A 21430-nucleotide genomic window follows, 5' to 3' on the forward strand; every position below is an offset into this window, starting at 1 on the left:
TTTATTTTATTACTTTTGTTTACAATCTTGTGCTATTTCTCTGGTACGATTTCGCGCAGCGACACGAGCTGAGCCCAGAAAAGGGTTTTGACGTAAGGAAAAATCTATTTCTGGGCGATTGGCTCGTGTCGCCAGCGAAATCCCACCCTACCCATCCCTTCGCCCAAGATTGTCTGCTAACTTCAGGATGGCCACCAGAGGCGCAGCAGTCGGCAGCATGGGATGGAGTAGTAGTAGTACGAGCTGCTCACTCTGTGGGTCGGCTCTCCTCATGGAGGGTTTTTGTTGTGGGAGATTTCTATTGGCATATTGGCTCGTGGTAGTGGTCTCACTCGCCTAGTGTTCATACCGACACCCTCTTGGAGGGTGAGCGAGTCAGTTATACTGACCTTTTTCTTTATTTTATTTATTCTCTGGTATGTGTTAGTACATTTACCATAGAAATAATAGATTAAAGGATATTTCGCTGGCGACACGAGCCAATCGCCCAGAAATAGATTTTTCCTTACGTCAAAATCCCTTAACTGAATTACCAAGTTGCAAAACCGTATTCGCTAGTACCGAAAATTTCTGATCTAACCTCGATTCCAGACTGGCAATGGTGTCGGAAGAAACTACACGGGAAGCCGGAGAAGTGGGATTAGTAGGAGGAATAGGAGGTGTAGTTAAAGGAGACATAACAATTTGAGGAGAAACAGAAGGAACAGATGCATCGCAAGACGAAGCAGAGCTAAGTCTACTTTCCCTAAGCGCTGCTTTTCTAATTCTGTCTTTAGCTAATTTCTCCGAGTATGAACTAAAAAACTTCCATTGAGAATCAGTCCAATCACTACACTCGTTACATGTTCGATCTGCTGAACAAACCTGTCCCCTACACTTAACACATTTAGTGTGAGAATCATACTCTAACTTGGATAATCTAGTTTTACATCCTGAGATGCAAAACCTAACTCCCGACGGACTAGAATCCGACATGGCAACGCCTAAATAAAAAGCAAAATAACAACAACGCCAAAAAAGAGTACTTCACCAATTCCAAAGATCAAATCCACAAGAAAAAAGCGAAGCAAAGTCATCCAACCGCACCGACCACCGATGTTCACCGGACGCCGGCAGGAAAAGAATTGGATTCACCTGGGCAGTTGTACCTGGTTCTCCCGCGAGCGGAGGAGTTATGTACGTCATCACCACCAGTGTTGGCGACGCAGACGCGCTAAATTTGAATTTAGTATCCTGCCGCTCGTGGAAATCACGGCTCTATAATTGTTCGGTAAGACACTACAATAAAACGACACTTTGTTCAGCACCTGTCTTATTAGGCCAAACAGGGGATAGGCGTACGCTTCCAGGCCCGACCAGTCTAGTAACATTGCGTCGACTGACCATGCAAGAGGGTCTGGGACTGGAGAGCAAAACAGCGGGTGGTTGTTCCTCAAAGTTGCAAATAGATCTATCATCGGCTTTTCCCAAAGTTTCCATAGGTCTAGGCAGACCTTTGCATCGAGAGTCCATTCCAATGGCAGTACTTGGTAACGTCAACTTAGTTCATCCGCCAACACGTTCATTTTCCCTTGAACAAATCAAGGGACCAACAAAACTTGAAATTTTTCTGCCCACAGAAGCAGATCTTTGGCAAGGTTGTAGAGGGTAAAGGAGCGCGTTCCCCCTTGTTTCCTGATGTAGGAAAGTGCTGTGGAGTTGTCTTCATGAACTGCTACCACCTGTCCCGTCACGAGATGAGAGAACGCCTGAAGTCCCAGGTACACTGCTAATAGCTCCCTCATATTGATATGAAGAGAGCGTTGAGTTTCCGACCATTCCCCTGACGCTTCGTTCTTCCCCAACAGGGCTCCCCAACCTGTGTCGGAGGCATCTGAAAAGAACTGAAGGGTTGGGTGGGGCGGACGAAGCGAAAGACCCTCTACCAGTCTTGGTTTTGAAAGCCATAACACTAAGTCCTCCTTGATTTCGTCTGAAATCGAGAATACTGTCGAGTCCGGTCAAGTCTTCCTGCACCATGATGCCTTCAGGAAGAATTGTAGGGGCCTTATGTGCAGCCTTATGTGTTTGACAAACTGTTCCACCGAAGCTAGTGCTCCTAACAGATTGGTCCAATGGTTGGCGGAACAGGACTTGCAGTCCAGGAAGTCCTGTAGTACTTCCAGACGTGACTGGAGCAGGGGCTGGAGCAGGGTCACCACCAGAGACAGGTCTGTCACAGGAACTGGGCCAGGTCCAGGGACAGGAGCAGCAGCAGCCATGATGGTAGGTATGGCTGGCGCTGGCATCCCTGTCATTACCAAGGGAGATAGGGGTAGTGCAGGAAACCTGGACACCGCCAACAGTGGCACCCCGAAACTAGGAGGGGGAGGCACTGGGGGCAAGGGAGGTGGAGCAATAGCATATGCTGTTGACCGCCCACCAATACTGAGAAGACGCCTGTGGCTTGTGAGTCCACACCTGGTGTGGAAGAGCGTAGTAGCTGGGCTGGGTCATGGTTGCCATGGTGGTGGTGACAACAGCGTGGGTAACAGCACTGGTGGACGCTTTGTTCAAGTGAGCAAGCAGCGCTTCAACAGGGGGCGGTTCCGTGAGCCCAAGAGAAGACCATGCTTGGCCTAGTCCAGACACCTTACCTGCAGAAGAAAAAGTCGGGTAAAAGGGGGCCCCTCCTCATTCCGAAGGAGGGGCTTCGAAGCAAGGAGATCCTAAGAGGAGTGTTACCTTGTGGGAGAATCACAAGCAAAAAACAAAAGCGAGCAAGACCCCAACCCATTTACTTTAACTAATCCTGCTGCCAAGATTACCCTCGGCCACACTTTCCCCTTTACGTTACTTTCAAGTGTAGGACAGTTGGTTAACGAAAACAACACACAACAATTTCACACTCTTGTACTTACCATTTACGACTGTCTTCAATGTCCACTGGATAAGGTCGTCGAGTCACAACCACCGCTGAGAATCATAACACAAAACAACCAAAAGAGTACTAAAACCATACAACAACTTAACAACACAACAAATCACTGCACAGACGAACACCAACAACACCAAAACAACCACCTTACAAGTCCACATACAACCACTCACAAACAACACCAAGAAATCACAACAGCTCACCAACAACACTCAACAACTCACAACTACAACTCATATACAACCCAACAGAAACTCACAAGCTCAACAACCTTCCAACACACAAGCTCAACTACCTTCCAATGCACAAGCACAACAAACTCAACAACAAAGGCACAACTCTAAGCATACTATATCAACAGCAAATCAAACAACAACTCAATCCAGAAACACAACACAACTGACCATCAACAATATCCAAGACCGCTGCCAAAAACGTCTGTTCAGTGCAGACACTGATCCAAGACTGACTCGACAACAGCCAGCAGGCAACCCAAAACGATTGCCCAACAAGCAAACCATTGCTAACTATCCACCCACCACTTACGCTATCTCTCTCTCTCTCTCTCTCTCTCTCTCTCTCTCTCTCTCTCTCTCTCTCTCTCAGGTATTGTAGGTGTGGTTGGGGGCATACCACCCCCACCATGGGTTTAGGCTTCCTAACATATCTCCTCCACCAGGCAAACTTCCCCCACTGGGATGAGGACCAAAGTGAGCACTCTGCACACACCACTTCACCATCACACTCATCCCCTCAGCAAGAAGCACTGAGGGAGTGAGGATCAACATCTACAGAGGCGTGGATCTTGCCACACTTCTTGCCATCTACCCCAGGGCAATGCTGGCTGGGGCAGAAGTTAGCATGGGTTGCAAATCTTGGGTCTGCTGGGGATTCACTATAAACTCTTATAGCTACAACTAATTACTCCCAAACAGTAAAAAGGGAAAATCCCACTAGGATTGAAGAATTGAAGGAAAAGGAGAACAACAGTCGGGCAGAGAGCAGTAAAAACACATCTGTCCACAACGACGGCCAAAAGCAAATTGGAATGTTTACATCCGGTCAGAGCGAGTATACCAATGACTGGACCGGTAGTTAACTACCAATCCGCCTTGTTTGAAGATTTCAGTGGCCGTATCCAGGCTACTACTCAAGCGTTTCCAATTGTAAACGACCGACTGTTTCTATACTGTGTATGAACAAGTGACAGTTTATCTGCTTACAAACAAATGACAGTTTATCTGCTTACAGAAGCAGAGATTAACGAACTCAAAATTCTATGAGTGCAAATTTCCCAAGACGTGTTTATGTTACCCTTTTATTCCCTTTTTTTTTTACTATCTCTGCTTCTGTAAGCAGCTAAAAAATGTTATTGTTAGTATACAATAAGGTTTTGTACATACTTACCTGGCAGATATATACTTAGCTTTACGTCTCTGACGTCACGACAGAATTCAAAACTCGCGGCACACGCGACAGGTAGGTCAGGTGATCTACCTTACCCGCCGCTGGGTGGCGGCTGTAAGAACCAATCTCCCTTTCCAGCCAGAATTTTTCCTTCCACCTGTCTCCTGAGGGGAGGCTGGGCGGGCCATCAATCGTATATATCTGCCAGGTAAGTATGTACAAAACCTTATTGTATACTAACAATAACATTTTTGTACATGAACTTTCCTGTCAGATATATACTTAGCTGATTGACACCCTTGGTGGAGGGAAAGAGACAGCAATATAAATATGGAAAAAAGGGGAAAACAACACTAGTTGTAGGATGTAAATACAACCTTGGTTCTTACCTGTTTAGGCAGAAGACTTCGTAGTTACTGTCTATGAGTCTGCGTTGCCTGAAGAGCTTCAGCGAGGGCGTGACCTACAGCTGACAGACTCTTTGGGTCTATCAAAGGGATTTGGTTATCCGCTTACTTGATAGAATCCGAGCAGGATCTGTCAACGGGGATTCGCCCACTTATATGACAGAACCTAACCACTATCATTGCAAGGAGCTCAAACATAAACCGATCACCTAACCAATCTAATCAATGTTAGAACTACGAAATGAAAAACATGCCTACCCGCATGTTCTTTCAAACAACCAAAAAACTTACAACCTAACAAGGGGGATAATATATACTACAAAGGATATGTCTCAGCTCCCTGCCCCAGCACCGAATCCGCCGATACGTACGGACCTAACGCAAAGCACTTTTCGTACGTAATTTTGACGTCTCTCAGATAGTGGTTTGCAAAGACTGAGTTGCAACGCCAGAATGTTGCCTTCATAATATTACTCAGGGATATGTTTTTGTTGAAAGTCAATGACGTGGCAATAGCCCTTACCTCATGAGCTTTGACCTTAAGAACTTTGAATTGACTTTCATCACATATCGCATGCGCTTCTTTCACCAGGCTTCTGATAAAGAAAGAAAGCGCATTCTTCGAAAGAGTCCTCCTTGGATCTCTTACAGAGCACCAAAGGTTAACATCATTGCCCTTAAGTTTTTTCTTTCTCTGTAGATAAAAATGATATTGTTAAGATACAATAAAGTTTTGTACATACTTACCTGGCAGATATATACTTAGCTATAGACTCGGTCGTCCCGACAGAATTTCAAAACTCGCGGCACACGCGACAGGTAGGTCAGGTGATCCACCATTCCCGCCGCTGTGCGGGGTCTGGAACTATTCCCGTTTTCTAAGCCATAATTTCTCTTACACCTGTCTCCTGAGGGGAGGCTGGGTGGGCCATTAATCGTATATATCTGCCAGGTAAGTATGTACAAAACTTTATTGTATCTTAACAATATCATTTTTGTACAAGTAACTTACCCAGCAGATATATACTTAGCTGATTGGCACCCTTGGTGGCGGGCAAGAGACAGCTAAAAACAAAATAATACTTAACTAAATACATTAAAAAACAGGGAAAAAACAACCTATGTTCTTGGATAACATAATCCATAGTTCCTACCTTATTGGGCTGAAGACTTCATGACTACTGTCGATGAGTCTGCTTGCCTCAAGAGTTTCAACGAGGAATGAACCTATGGTTGAATAACCCTTTGGATCGTGTCAATGGGGGCTAGCCCGCTTACGCGACAGAGCCTATACTGGATCGTACCAATGGGGGCTGACCCACTTACATGGTAGAGCCTTGACCTTTTGTCATATCAATGGAGACTCGCCCTCTTACATGACAGAGTTAAGGTTATTAAACAAATCACAAAGAGCACTGAAGCCAATCCCGATCACCTGACCAGTTAGTCTTGTTACAATCTATGAATTGTAAGAGGGTCCCTATTCCCTCTGACAATTAACCAATAAAAACAACCACCAATAAACAGTAATTTAAGCCTTAAACTAAATAGGAAGGATTAGCCTCAGCCCCTTCTCCCAGCACTGAATTCGCCGAAACATACGCTCCCAGAGCAAAGCCACTTTTCGTACGAAATTTTAACATCTCTTAGGTAATTCGAGGCGAACACCGAATTACATCTCCAAAATGTCGACTCTATAAGAGCCTGAAGCGACCATGTTTTGTGAAAAGCCATCGACGTAGCTATGGCTCTTCACTTCATGAGCTCTCACTCTGAGAACCTTGAAATGCTCTTCTTCGCATTTAAGGTGAGCTTCCCTTATTACATCTTTTATGAAGAATGTAAGGGCGTTCTTAGAAAATCGCTCTTTTCGGATCTCTTACAGAGCACCAAAGACTTTCTTCTGTACCTTTCAGCAACTTCTTCTTCTCCAGGTAGAACTTGAGTGCCCTGACTGGACACAAAGTCCTTTCTAGTTCTCTCCCTGTTAATGAAGATATTCCTTTTATCTCAAAGCTTCTTGGCCAAGGCTTTGAGGGATTTTCATTTTTCGCTAGAAAAAATGGTTGAAAGGAGCAAATCGCTGAATCTTTCTTAAACCCCCACGTTTACCTTCCAAAGGCTTGCAACTCGCTCACTCTCTTGGCTGTTGCTAACGCAAAAAGGAATAAAGACTTTCTTGTTAAGTCCCTAAACGAAGCTGCGTGAGACGGTACGAATTTTTCCGACATTTAGGAACTTGAGGACCACATCCAAGTTCCAGCTAGGCTTCTTGATTACATGTTCTTTCGTGGTCTCAAAAGACCTTATAAGGTCATGAAGATCTTTATTGTTTGTCAGATCTATTCCTCTATGTCGAAAAACTGAGGCCAGCATACTTCTGTAACCCTTCACTGTTGAAACTGCCAGGTTACAGTCTTTTCTCAAATATAGGAGAAAATCTGCGATTTCAGTTACAGAGGTACTGGAGGAGGATATTTTCTTTTCCCTACACCATCTTCTAAACAACTCCCACTTCGACTGATATACTTTAGAAGTGGAGACTCTTCTGGCTCTTGCAATAGCCTTCGCCACTTCTCGTGAAAAGCCCCTTGCTCTGACAAGTCCTTCGACAGTCTGAAGGCGGTCAGACTTAGAGCGGGGGAGGTTTTTGTGAAACCTGTCGAAGTGGGGTTGTTTGAGAAGATCGTTCCTTAGTGGAAGCGATCTTGGAAAATCCACTAACCACTCCAGCACCTCTGTGAACCAATCGAGAGCCGGCCCAACCAAAAGGGAGCGATGAGGGTCATTCTTGTTCCTTCCGAGCAAGCGAACTTCCTCAACACTTCTCCTACTATCTTGAAAGGAGGGGGGAAGGGCGTACGCGTCCAAGCCCGTCCAACTAGCAGAAAGCCTGTATACTGCTACTGCTTGAGGATCCGAATCGGGGAGCAATAGGTTTTCTAATCTGTGGTTCTTGTTGGTCGCGAACAGGTCTATATTGGGCCTTCCCCACAGATGCCACAGTTGTTGGCAAATCTGAGGATTGAGAGTCCATTCCGTGGGTAGGACTTGATCTTTTCTGCTTAACAGATCTGCCCGGACATTTTTCCGTTTCTCCCCTGTACAAACCTTGTGAGGAGAGAGATCTTTCCTTTTCCTGTGCCCAAATCAAGCAGATCCTTTGCTGATTCGTACAGGAAAAGGAATGCGTCCCCCCCTTGCTTCTTTATATAAGCGAGGGCTGTTGTGTTGTCCGAGTGAATCTGAATCCCCAGACCTGAGACCTGTTTCCTCGAAATGAACCAAAGCTAGATGAATGGCTGTTAGCTCTTTCTTGTTGATGTGCCAGGGACACTTGTTCTCCTTCCCAAATGCCTGACACTTCTTGCGAACTAGGGTCGCTCCCCACCCTGAATCTGAGGCGTCTGCAAACAACGCTAGGCGCGGGTTCTGTAAGCGAAGGGAGATTCCCTTGCTTAGTTTCTGTGGATCTAACCACCAACGGATATTCTCCTTGATCCGTTTCGAGATTGGAAAAGTCTCTCCAGATTGTTGGACTTCCAATCCCACTTCTCCTTCAGATAAAATTGAAGGGGTCGTAGGTGAAGTCTTCCTAAGGAAACGAACTGTTCCATCGAGGAGAGGGTCCCCAGCAAGCTCATCCATTCCCTCGCGGAACAATGTTCTTTCGTTAAGAAGACTGACACCTTTTCTAGGCAGCGTTCTCTCCTTTCCTGCGAAGGATACGCTAGAAAATCCCGAGAATCCATCTGAATCCCCAGATAGACAATACTTTGCTTGGGGAGTCAGCATGGGATTTCTCGTGATTTACTAAAAGTCCTAAGGACTTTGTCAACTTTAGAGTCACTAAAAGGTCCTCCAGACATTTTTCTCCGATTGGGCTCTTATTAGCCAATCGTCCAGATATAACGAGATCCTGATCCCTTCCAGATGTAGCCAATAAGCTACATTCTTCATGATGTCCGTAAAGACTTGAGGGGCAGTCGAAAGTCCGAAGCACATCGCTCGGAACTGGAACACTTTCCCTTGGAACATGAACCTCAGATATTTCCTTGCTGCCGGATGAATTGGCACATGGAAATACGCATCCTGAAGGTCAAGGGACACCATCCAGTCCCTGGACGAAGAGCAGATAGAACAGAGGAAGACGTCTCCATTGAAAATTTCTTCTTCAAGACAAAGAAATTCAGGGCACTGACGTCTAGAACTGGTCTCCCATCCCCCCGATGCTTTCGGTACCAGGAATAGCCGATTGTAGAATCCTGGGGACTGGAGATCTTGAACCAGTTCTACCGCTTCCTTGGAAATCATCTGTTCCACTGCTTGCAACATAGCAAGCTTTGCGGACCGGATCCGAGTATCTGGCGGTTAACTCCCCCTTGGAGTTGTCGTCAAGGGAGGATTTTCCCTGAAGGGGATCAAGTATCCTTTTTTCAGGATAGAGAGGGACCAGGAGTCCGCTCCCTTCTGCGCCCAGACTTTGGCAAAGTGGAGTAGCCTGGCGCCTACTTTCGTCTGGAGGACTTGCTGTTCATCTAGACTTCCCGAAGGACCTTCTAGATGGTCTACTCTTTCTCTCTGGTCTTTTCGACCTCTAAGAGGGGCTCTAGAAGAGGAGGCCCCTCGAAAGGGCTGAACAAAAGAGGGTCTCTCTTTCTTCTCTATCGGCACTGCCGGCCTAAACTTCTTGCTGAGTGCGTGAGTAGATCTTGAGTTGCCTTCTCCGTAAGAGATTTCGAAACCTCTCTAACCGTTCTTCTTGTGGGAAAAAGGTGCGGGGATAAAGGAGCAAAAAGAAGAGATGTCCTTTGCAAGGGTGATACTGCTCTTGCTAAGAAAGAGCTAAAGACAGATCTCTTCTTCAAAACTCCCGTTCCAAAAAGAGAGGCAACTTCCACAGAAAACCGTCCATGACCGCTCTGTCCAGGCAAGCCAGGACGCTCGAAAGTTCCTCCATGGAAACAAAGTCCGTGTCCTGAGCTCTCTTCGCTAATGCTCCTAACGCCCAGTCCATAAAGTTGAAGACTTCAAGGGTTTTAAAGAGGCCCTTTAGAAGGTGGTCCAGCTCACACATGGTGCCCCAAGTCGCCTTAGCAGACAGCAACGACTTCCTCCTAGCAGAGTCCACTAAGGAAGCAAAATCCGCATCCGCGGAAGAAGGCAGGCCTAACCCCATCGGCTCTTTGGTCTCGTACCACCTTCCTGGTTTGCCTGTTAACTTGGAAGGAGGGCAGGAAAAAACTGTCTTGCCCGCTTCCCTTCTGGAAGTCAACCACTCTGAAAAAGTTTTCAATGCCTTTTTCATACAAAGAGCGGGGCGCATCTTAACGAAGGAAGACGATTTGAGAGCTTTAGTGCTGGACATCAACGATGCCTGGTGAAGGAGGGTCCGCAGGATGAAGGGAGTCTCCGAACTCCTTTAGTAGCAAAAGAGAAAGTCTCTTGTAGTCCGAAACTGCTACATCTACAGGCTCTTCGTCTTCCGATACCTGGTCCAACTGATCTACAGAAGGAGATCGTTTTGGAGTGATCTGGCTCTTCCCGGGAGAACTCCTTTCCCGAGAAGGGGAGTGCGGAAACATTAGCATCATATACGAAAGAGTGAGGCTCCTGTCTGTCGGCAACACTCTTTGTGCCTACTAGAACTCTTGTTGTCTAGGTTCGTCGGGTTCGTGCGCTTGCTAGGCTCCTGGCGTCCTGATTCAGGGCGCTTGAAAAGATCCCCGCGTCCTGATTCCTGACGCTTAACAGGCTCTTGGCGCCCTAACACTTGACGCCTAACGTACTCCTTGGCGTCCTGTTTCCTGGCGCCCTAACTCCTGGCGCCCTGACTTCCTGACGCCCTGACTCGTGGGCGTCCCTGATCTCCTGGCGCCCCTGACTCCTGGCGCCCTGACTCCTGGCGCCCTGACTCCTGGCGTCCTGGCTCATAGCGTCCTGATTCCTGCCTTCTAGCAGAATCCTGACGTCCTGAATCCAGCGTTCTAAGAGGCTCTTGACGTCTTTTCTTGCGTCTTGCTGCCTCTTTGCGCCTGTCTGGCTCCTGGTCCTGAAGACCCAAGGGATCCTGATACCTAAAATCGGTTTTTTTTCCGGTTCCTTGTAGCTAAAACCGCTCGAGACTTCTGCTCGATGCGCTGTGTCTAAGAGGGCGCTTCGGGGAAGCCAGCCTATAGGGCGAAAGGGCTCTTCTCTCAGGAGAACAACTCCTATCCGATGAGTCCCTTGACGAAGGCGATAAACGCCCTGGAGATCGTGAGAGTTCTCTCCTATATAAGAAGAAAGGACGCTTAGCGGAACTCTTCACAGGGAGCGAGACATCCTTCCTCCTTGTAGAGTCCTTAGCAAAAGAGCCTACGAGCGACGCTAACTGCTCTTGCAGATTAACCAAAAAACTTCTTGGTCGGATCCTGAAGAGCAGGCTCCTCTTGTCTAGTCCTCTTAGGTCCCGAAGGCCAATCTCCTCGGGAAAACGCTCTGGCTGGAGTCAGCAGCGTCTCCTTTAGGCGCCTTCCAGGCTCTCTTCAAAGGGCGCGAACGGGAGGCCGAACTCCATCCTCGTTTAGGAGAGGAAGAGTCTGAGGCCGAAAAACACTCCTTTAGGACGCCTTTTCTGCGGCAATCCCGAGGCAGCCTGGGAGCTTAACAACAGGATCTGCCGAAGGGACGCCTGACCGTTGGGGATGTTCTGCATCCTCCCTGCGGCTTTCGACATTCCTCCTCCCCTGGTCCTGGGAGTTTGGAAGAGGTCTAGGCCTAGGAGCAATGAGGAACCGGTCAGACGCCCCCTCCACTGCACTGGGGACACTGCACAAGTCACTATCACCACTCTTACCTTGGTTTAGAGCTCGTAGCTGAGCTTGAAGTTTCTTAATTGAAGCTTTACATTTTCCCTCTCTGATGAAGAATCTTTGGATTCAGAACAGGGAGAAGCAGCTGAGGCTAAGGGAAAATTGTTAGAAGGAGAGTTAATTTCTTGTTCTAAGGCGCAAGATCTACTAGATGAAACCTAGCTGAAGGCCGTCCTCACTCTATCTCTCTCAAGCTTCCTAACATATGATGATAATTCCTTCCATTCAAGCTCCGTAGGTTCTCGCATTCCACACAGGTGTTAATAAAAGAACATTCATTCTCCCTGCATTTAGCGCAAATAATATGCGGATCTAATGCCGATTTAGGCAGCCTAACCTTACAGTCTTCCCTACTGCAAACTCTAAACATAGGTGAAGCCTTAGCGTTCAAGACATCGTTGACAAAGAGTAGTCAAACCAAAGTCGAAAAACAGTCCACAATAAGCGTATGCCAAGCCAGAGAAAAAACAGAATACGTCACCAAAAAACCAATCCAAATTCTCGGCAAACGAGTTGAAATCCAAGATGGAGGAACGAACAATAGGTGTTGTCCGTTCAACCGACAGAGAAATTATGGCTTAGAAAACGGGAATAGTTCCAGACCCCGCCACCCAGCGGCGGGAATGGTGGATCACCTGACCTACCTGTCGCGTGTGCCGCGAGTTTTGAAATTCTGTCGGGACGACCGAGTCTATAGCTAAGTATATATCTGCTGGGTAAGTTACTTGTACAAAACTTTAAACTTCGTACTGGGCAAAGCGACACCTCTGCTTCCTCGCCTACTAATGCAGACAAGCCTTGGACTGCAAAGCTCCTAGGCCAAGGATTTGAGGGGTTCTCGTTCTTAGCCAAGAACGAAGGTAGGAATGAAACAGATAGCTGCATTCTCTGAATCCCACATTTCCTTCTAGTGCATGGAGTTCACTAACCCTCTTTGCGGAAGCCAATGCCATGAGAAAAAGTGTCTTCCTCGTGAGGTCTCTAAACGAGGCAGACTGAGGCGGTTCGAACTTAGGGGACCTCAGGAAACGTAGCACTACATCCAGATTCCAACTCGGAATCCCTGGAGAAACCTTCTTGGATGTTTCAAAAGATCTTATTAGATCATGAAGGTCCTTGTCTTCTGAAATGTTTAAGTTTCTGTGCCTAAACACTGCAGACAGCATGCTACGATAACCTTTAATGGTTGATACCGCCAGTCCACTTTTCTCCCTAAGGAAAAGTAAGAAGTCTGCTATTTGTGGTTACAGAGGTACTGGAAGAAGGAAAAAGTGATGGTTCCTACACCATCGCCGAAAGACGTCCCACTTCGATTGGTAGACTCTAAGGGTAGAAGGCCTTCTTGCTGCTGCGATAGCCGTTGCAACTCTTGCAGGAAACCCTCTCGTTCTGACCAAACTTTTGACAGTCTGAAGCCAGTCAGATCTAGAGTGGGGAGGTTTTTGTGATACCTCTCGAAGTGGGGTTGTCTGAGCAGATCGATCCTCTGTGGTAATGTTCTCGGAAGATCTACTAACCATTCCAGTACCTCTGTGAACCATACTTGTGCGGGCCAGAACGGGGCTACCAGCGTCATCCTTGCTGGCCATCCGATTCTGCAAATTTTCTTGGAGTCTCTCTCCCAGTATCTTGAATGGAGGAAAAGCAGCTACATGTTCTAGACCCGTTCCAATCTTAGGGAGAAAGGCGTCTATCGACACTGCCCTCGGGTCCGATATCGGAAAGCAGTAGTTGGCTATCCTCGCATTCTTGGCTGTGGCGAAGAGGTCTATATGAGGCTTGCCCCAAAGCTTCCACAGGTCCTGGCAAACATCCTCGTGAAGAGTCCACTCTGCAGGCAGGACTTGATCTTTCCTGCTTAGGAGGTCTGCTCTGACGTTCTTTTCTCCCTGTACGAACCTGGTAAGGAGACAAATCTTCCTTTCCTCTGCCCACAGCAGAAGTTCTTTTGCTGTCTCGTACAGGGAGAAAGAGTGAGTCCCCCCTGCTTCCTGATATATGCCAGGGCCGTGGTGTTGTCCGAGTTGATCTGCACTGCTGAAGCTAGGACGTGGGGCTCGAAAGCTTTCAAAGCTAGCCAAACAGCCATCAGCTCCTTCTTGTTGATGTGCCAGGTCACCTGTTCTTTCTTCCAGGTGCCTGACACTTCTCTTGAGCCGAGCGTTGCTCCCCAACCTGTTTCCGAGGCGTCGGAATACAACACTTGGTTGGGGTTCGGAATGTGAAAGGACATCCCTTCTGCAAACCTGAGAGGATTGGCCCACCAAGAGAGGTCCTTCTTGATTTCTCTTTGAGATCTCGAAGGAAGAACTCTAGGTTTTTGCGAACGACACCTCCAGTTTCGATGTGGAGAAAGAACTGGAGAGGTCTAGGTGCAACCTTCCTAGAGAAAGGAATTGCTCCAACCGAGAGTTGTCCCCAACAAACTCATCCACTCCCTCGCTGTGCATACGTCTTTCTCTAGGTAGGCTTTGACTTTATCTGACCCTCGGGCTATCCTTTCTGGAGACGGAAAAGCCCGAAAATCCAGAGAAGCCATCCGAATCCCCAGATAGATACGATCTTGACTGGGGATCAACTGAGACTTTTGAAAGTTCACCAAAAGTCCCAGAGAACTTGCCATGAAAAGGGTCTTTTGTAGGTCCTCCAAACATCTTTTCTGTGACTTGGCTCTGATTAGCCAGTCGTCCAAGTAAAGAAACACTCTGACTCCCTCCAAGTGTAGCCATCTTGCTACATTTTTCATTAGGCCTGTGAAGACCTGAGGGGCTGTTGAAAGGCCGAAACACAAGGCCCTGAACTGGAATATCCTTCCTCCCATCATGAACCTGAGGTATTTCCTTGACGAAGGATGGATAGGCACATGGAAGTAAGCGTCCTGAAGATCTAGGGACACCATCCAATCCCCACCCCCTTGGACGAAGGGCCGCCCAACACTGAGGATGTCGTCTCCATGGCGAACTTCCTCTTTTCTACAAAGAAATTGCAGGGCGCTTACATCCAGAACGTCTCCATCCTCCTGAGGCTTTTGGAACTAGAAAAAGGCGGTTGTAAAAGCCCGCTGAGCAAGGGTCGCTCACTAGCTCTATAGCCTCTTTCTCGAACATTTGTTCCACTGCTTGTGTTAAAGCGAGGCTCATGATGGGATCCCTGTACCTGGCCACCAACTCCCTCGGAGTCGTCGTCAACGGTGGTCTTTCCGTAAATGGAATCAGGTATCCTTTCCGGATAATCGAGAGGGACCAGTTGTCCGCTCCTCTCTTTGCCCAGGCTTCCGAGAATCTTAGAAGCCTGGCACCTACTGATGTTTGGAGGACTACTTCCCTACTTCTTAGCTCTGGAAGAGAGTGAGAAGGATCTACCTCTCTTGAATGGTCTATTACCTCTCGAGGTAGAGGCTCTAGAAGGAGGGCCCCCTCGAAAGGGCTCCTGTCTAGCTGGAGTCTCCTTCTTCGTCTTCGTCTGGAAGGAGGTCCTAGCCTTCCGTGCCGACTGAGCGAGCATGTCCTGAGTCGCCTTCGCAGAGATAGATCCTGAGATGTCCTGGATTATCTTCTTCGGAAATAGAAGAGGCGAGAGCTGCGAATACAGCAGCAAGGCTCTTTGGGCATGCGAGACGGACTTTGTCAGAAAAGAGCAGAAGACTGATCTCTTCTTAAGGACCCCTGCTCCAAACAGGGAGGCTACTTCGCTCGATCCATCTCTAACTGCTTTATCAATGCACGTTAGAACACTGTTGAGATCTTCTGGCGAAATAGAATCCGGGTTCTGAGTCTTCTTAGCCAAGACCCCCAAAGACCAGTCAAGGAAGTTGAAGACTTCCAAGACTCTGAACATTCCCTTCAACAGGTGGTCAAGCTCGTTCATAGCCCAGGTAGTCTTAGCAGACAAAAGAGCCGAGCGTCGTGCTGCATCCACCAGTGAAGAGAAGTCCGCGTCCGCCGATGACGGAAGACCCAGGCCTAGGGGTTCTCCAGACTCGTACCAAAACCCTAGTCTGCCCGTAAGCTTGGAAGGAGGGAAAGAAAACACAGTCTTCCCTTTCTCCTCCTTAGACAGCAGCCAATCACCAAAACCTCTCAAAGCCTTCTTCATTGAGATGGTTGGCTTCATCCTCACACAAGAGGAAACTTTCGTCTTCTTAGAAGTCGAGAATAAAGAGAGAGGAGACGGAGGAGAGACGGGAGTAAGGGAGTCTCCAAACTCTTGAAGAAGGAGATCTGTAAGGCTCTTATAGGACGAAAATGACAATTTGTCCAAAATTGCATTTTTCCTAACTATACAAACCTGAGGTCCTTTTACACATAGTCCCACCTCATGCCACCCCTCACTCTGCAGTTTTTGCTTGGGCCAAAAGCAAAAGTGATTTGTTTACCTCCCAGTCGCGCGCGCGCGCCTGTCGGACAAGCAGTTAACTACCGAACCCCTTGTTCGAAAGCTTACGACCTATCCAGCTGCCGCTAGTACCTTCCTATTGTAAAAGGACCTCAGGTTTGTATGCCGTGTCGGAACAACTGAAGAGTCCTTCACTAACTCCTCTTCTGAAGGTTCAACTTCATCCACTGAAGAACCCTCTGCTTCTTTACGAGAGCAGTTAGACTTCTCTAAAGAAGTGCGTCTGTCTAGGGAGTGTCTAGCAGCAGTCTGGCGCCTATCAGGGGAAGCCAAAGCTTCTGGAGAGCTCCTCTCGAATGAGTCCTTCCTACTCTGATGAGTGCGTCCTCTTTGATCCTTAAGACTACTCCTAGAATCCCGGGATTCCAAAGGGGAGCGCCTGCTAGGAGAGGAGAGCCTACTATGTTCAAGGCGCTTAACAGGATCCATGCGCCTGTCCAAAGGAGAGCGGCTGCCAGGCGAACTGCGCCTACAATGAGGCGAAAGCCTACTAGGCTCTTGGCGCCTACTTACAGTAGAGCGAAGCCCTGGAGAAGGTCGCCTACTAGGAGACCGGCGTCTACCATGCTCCACAAACTTCGATCTAGACTCGTGGGTCTCTTCAAAAGGTAGTCTCCCAGAAGAGACATATCTTTCAGGCTCTATACGCCTGTCCCGAACAGAGCGGCTAATAGGAGAGCCGCGCCTATCAGGAGAAAAGCGCCTATCTTCCGCACCGCGCTTGGGAGCAGGAGAGCGTCTACTTGGGGAGTAGCGCCTACCAGGCTCAAGGCGCCTAACAAAAGGAGAGATCCTGTCTCTTGACGAATCCATGAAAGAGGAGGCTCTCTTATCCGGAGATTGAAGGATCTTCGGAAAGGACCGAGAAGACGAAGCTGTACGCCTGTCTTTAGACGAGCGCCTACTAGGCGCTAGATCCCTTTCTACTGGAGAAATGAAGTCACCAGGAGAAAGCTTCTTGGGCGATTGACGCCTGGAAGACGACAAGCGTCTGCCGAGGGAAGAGCACCTCCTTCCATCCGCTGATACAGGAGAGAGAGCCGACTCTGACTGAGAAGGTAACACAGGCAAAGGAATCCTAGACTTCTTGACAGGGAGAGAGACGTCTTTCTTACGACGCGTTCCTCCAGCCAAGGAGCCCGCCAGCGCCGAAATCTGCGCTTGCAGTCCCGCAAGAATCCGAGCTGGAGATCTTGCAAAATCCTCCACAGGTAAAGAGGCTCGAAGCCTACTATGAGGCGAGAACTCCTGCTCCCTCCTGGGTTTCTTGACATCCACTTCCGGCTCTTCTGGAAAAACTTCCGGGCTGGAAGGAAAGGCGCAAGGAGCCTTCCAGGCTCTCTTCAGCGGCCGCGAAGAATCCGAGGTGCTCCATCCTCTTCTCGGCGAAGGTGAGGAAGAAGAAGAGAAGCATTGGCGCAATACCTCCTTCTTCGCGCGAACAAGGGCAGCCTGGGTACGAACATCAGGATCTACCGAGGGGACGCCTGATCGGTGGGAGTTCTCCCTAACCTTCCTGCGGCTATTGACTTTCCTCCTCCACTGGGACTGGGAGTCTGGAAGAGGTCTAGGCCTGGAAGCATTAAGGAGCCGATCAGACGCACCCTCCACTGCACTGGGGTCACTGCACAATTCACCTTCACTACTCTTACCTTGCAACGAACGGATCTTCTTTTCCATGCTAAGGATCGTGGCTCTCATGGTTGCCACTTCCGTAGTCGTATCTTTAGGTTCGATGCAGGGCGCAGGAGCTGAAACTGGAGAAGGTTCTAATGCTACAACAGGATTTTCATCTACCTCGCTAATACGAGACTTACTAGAACTTCTAGACGAAGCTTTTCTCACCCTGTCTTTCTCCAACTTCCTCAAGTAGGAAGAAAGAGCCTTCCATTCACCCTCATCCAACTTCTCACACTCATTACACGGGTTAACAAAAGAACATTCTTTCCCTCTACATTTAAAGCAAACTGTGTGAGGATCTACCGTAGCTTTCGGTAGTCTCACCTTGCATTCATCCATAGAGCACACCCTAAACATAGAAGATTTCTTAACCTCTACATCAGATATCTTGAAATCAAAGAAAAATCCAAATCAATATCCAAAAACAATCCACAAGTGCGTATGCCAAGCCAACAAGATCAGGTACTTCACCGAAAGTCAGTCCAAATAAATCCACGGCAACGAGAATCGAATAAAGCTGTCAGGAGGTAACAACCACAGGTGTAGTCGTCACCGGCGACAGAAAAATTCTGGCTGGAAAGGGAGATTGGTTCTTACAGCCGCCACCCAGCGGCGGGTAAGGTAGATCACCTGACCTACCTGTCGCGTGTGCCGCGAGTTTTGAATTCTGTCGTGACGTCAGAGACGTAAAGCTAAGTATATATCTGACAGGAAAGTTCATGTACAAAAGCTCATTTTTTCATTGATTTCCATAATTCAAATACTTGGTAAATCTGTATACTGTTCTTGACTTTACATAATGCAATGAAACTGGACTCCTAAACTATTGGATTACCAAAACGTTTTCAAGAACAAACAAGTGAAAAATCTGTCAAAGTTTCTTCAGCACAATCAAGTTTTCTGTACAGTGTATTCATATAGTACCTAATACGGTATGAGCTGCAGCTCATTAAACTTTGAGCCACAGCTAGGTGGTGCCTGTTTTGTAGCATTGCAATCTGATATGTTTAAAGATTAGAGAGTGGATGATCAACACATAAATTTGCAGCTCTCTAGTCTCAGTACTTTAAGATCTGAGGAAAATTGCAGACAGACAGACAAATAACCATCTCACTATGCCTAGTTTTCTTTTAACGAAAACTAATAAACAATTGGCTTTGTAGTGGTTCAAGGTAAAATAACATCCCTGATTTTGTATCATTTAAAATGCTGGCAAGATGCTAAAAACCAAACAGAGGTACTAGGCCTAGGTAGGTATTAGAGTAAGCCAGTGGTTCTCATCCTAGGGACATGCTTATTACTTCCAGGGGAAGGATGAGCACTATGGAAAAGGTTGAAATTCGCTGATTAGCCTATGTTACTAGCTGAGTATTCTATAGTGGTTGTACTCCTAAGGCAGAACATGTTTTGTAATAAATATCCTCCCTCTCTATCCCTTGAAACCCGTTCTCTTTCCATTTTTTCCTTTTAAATCTGGGAGGGAATTTTACTTAGATGCAATTGGGGGGGGGGGGGGGTTAGATCTAGGGTACTATTCCGCGGCGGCCTAGACTAAAGCAGTTGCGGTTTTTCTATGCAGTTTTAGTACCTCCTGAACAAGAATTTCAAGTAATAGCTATTTAGTATTCGTACGACTGTAATTAACACACGGGGGAAAGTACTAAACACGGCGAAATACATTGGATGCCCCAATCCCTAGTAGATGTATCCGCGGTTACGTTCCTTGCAGTCCGTGAGGAACTAATCTGGGTAATGGGTATTTCTTACCGAACGAGGAACCCCGCCCAGGTCCAGGGCATGTCACCCTAAGTCAAGTTAGGCAGGTAAGGGTCGATCTGGTTAGGTCAGGACTTGGCATTATTGGCGGGATGGAATTGAAAAAAAAATTCATCAGATTCTTCTAATTCACATGGATTGTAGAAATTTTATGGGAAAAGTTCGGACGTAATAGGTACTAATTAATCTGTTAAAAGCAACTTATTCTAGGCATGTCACTAATCTAGTGGCCTAGGCCTATGCAGACTTTGAGCATCTCTAAGTCGTCTAAATGCCTACACATAAGCCAAAGTCATGTAATAAGCCATTAGTTCCTTACCTTAATGTTAACATGGCTAGCCTACTGCATCGCTGGAAGTGAAAATAACACAGGAATAACACGTTGATAATAGGCACAACAAAGGTTACGAATTTACGACAAAACACTGCGGACCGTCACACAGAGTTGACAACTCATTTTACAGTTACTACTTGTACACCAGATTTTTTGTCGATGTCAACTAGATTTACACTAGATTTTTCCCTGGTACTCTAGATTATACACCAGTTCCCATTCCTTTCCAGAAAAATTTTCATAATGTTGGAAATTCTAATGAAAAACTGAATATTGATTTGTTGATAATTTTATTTAAAATGAAGAACATAATTGCTGTGTTGACTTGTAATTTAACTTAAAAATACCGAGAGACTTCTAAAAATAGTGTGAATTCTGTCAATAAAATCATTCATTATTAGTGAGTAATCAATGTGAAACCAAAATTGAACTTTTCATATTAAGTAAAGAAAAAAATCACTAATGCAAATATTATATCAATTATTCATTTAGTTAATATCATCATTCAAAATCAATTTTTAAAAATCTCAGATGAAATTAGAGGATTGCTGGAATAATTGAATTTGACGTCTCACTACTAATCGCTGTCACTCTCACTTAAAGTAATCTCTGGTAAATCTACTGCATCTTCACAGACTTCATAAGAACAAGACGGTATTGCCAAGACCACCGAGATAGAACAAGACCACAGAGAAAGAAGGCCTGTTCGATGTTTTGTGACGTAAGCACGGGTAGTCCGAGCCGCTAGCACTGACTACGCTGCCAGACGAAATAAATGTAAATAAACCCTCGCCAAAATCTATCATTTTTGGTCTGCCAGTTATTGATTTACTTATTTTCTCGTCTACACTAATTAGTGTTCACCGAATAATACTTACTTGAAACACAAGTTATAAGATTAATATAAAATGCTGAACCAAAACAATTTGTTTAGTTACAATACAGTCTACCACAGAATAAACAGCAGCGCATAGGTTTACATCACAAAAAAAAACATGGTTCTTTCTACTATATGTGAATGAAATAATTCTCCCTTACATAAAGTCATTATTTGGTATTTAAATTTTCTAACTTTCTCTTTGGCTACAATAGTTATTTTCTTGAACAACAATTACTCGGTGAAACGTTAGTAGAAACCCATGTTGTTAATTTCTGTTTTTCTGTACTATAACCTTCATTACTTAGTGGGCAGCTTATCTATTATATTTACATTTTGTCATTTAAACATTTAAATTCATGATTGTCGTCCAAATGTAAAATTTTGACATTTGCATCCTGAATAAAAAGGGAGTGATTTTTTTCCAAAATTTAGTAAAGCTTGAATGATATATTCATTGGATATTTGTAAAACTAAATGAACATTTTGTTTCTCAAAGGTGTAGGGAGATAATCCTTTTAATGATAGTTTATATGAATGTTCATTGAGTAAACATCTATATCATGAAGTTTTTCAAAGGGCTGATGGTGCATAATGAATTTCGTTTTCCAAATTATTGACATCAAACTGAGGTAACTTCATTGTTTTATTTATAACTTTCTGGCTATGCCAATTATTCCTAAAATATTTTAACAATTTTACTGAAACACACGAAAAAGGGCATTTGTTACTCTGAAATGGGTGAGGATACACTTAAGACAGCTGTGGAATGCTGGGAAAATA

General features: G+C 46.2%; 1 long non-coding RNA gene across 1 annotated transcript in view; it reads right to left on the minus strand.

The window, feature by feature from the left end:
• Window positions 1-19902, minus strand: part of LOC135197862 (uncharacterized) — a 174084-nt gene extending 154182 nt beyond the window's left edge. Inside the window, exon 1 of the long non-coding RNA XR_010310671.1 lies at window positions 19756-19902. This is a non-coding gene — a long non-coding RNA (uncharacterized LOC135197862). The remainder of the gene's footprint in view (window positions 1-19755) is intronic.
• Between the last annotated feature and the right edge of the window lie 1528 nt (window positions 19903-21430).

The sequence above is a fragment of the Macrobrachium nipponense genome, chromosome 21 (assembly GCF_015104395.2).
Source record: "Macrobrachium nipponense isolate FS-2020 chromosome 21, ASM1510439v2, whole genome shotgun sequence".
Taxonomy (NCBI): domain Eukaryota; kingdom Metazoa; phylum Arthropoda; class Malacostraca; order Decapoda; family Palaemonidae; genus Macrobrachium; species Macrobrachium nipponense.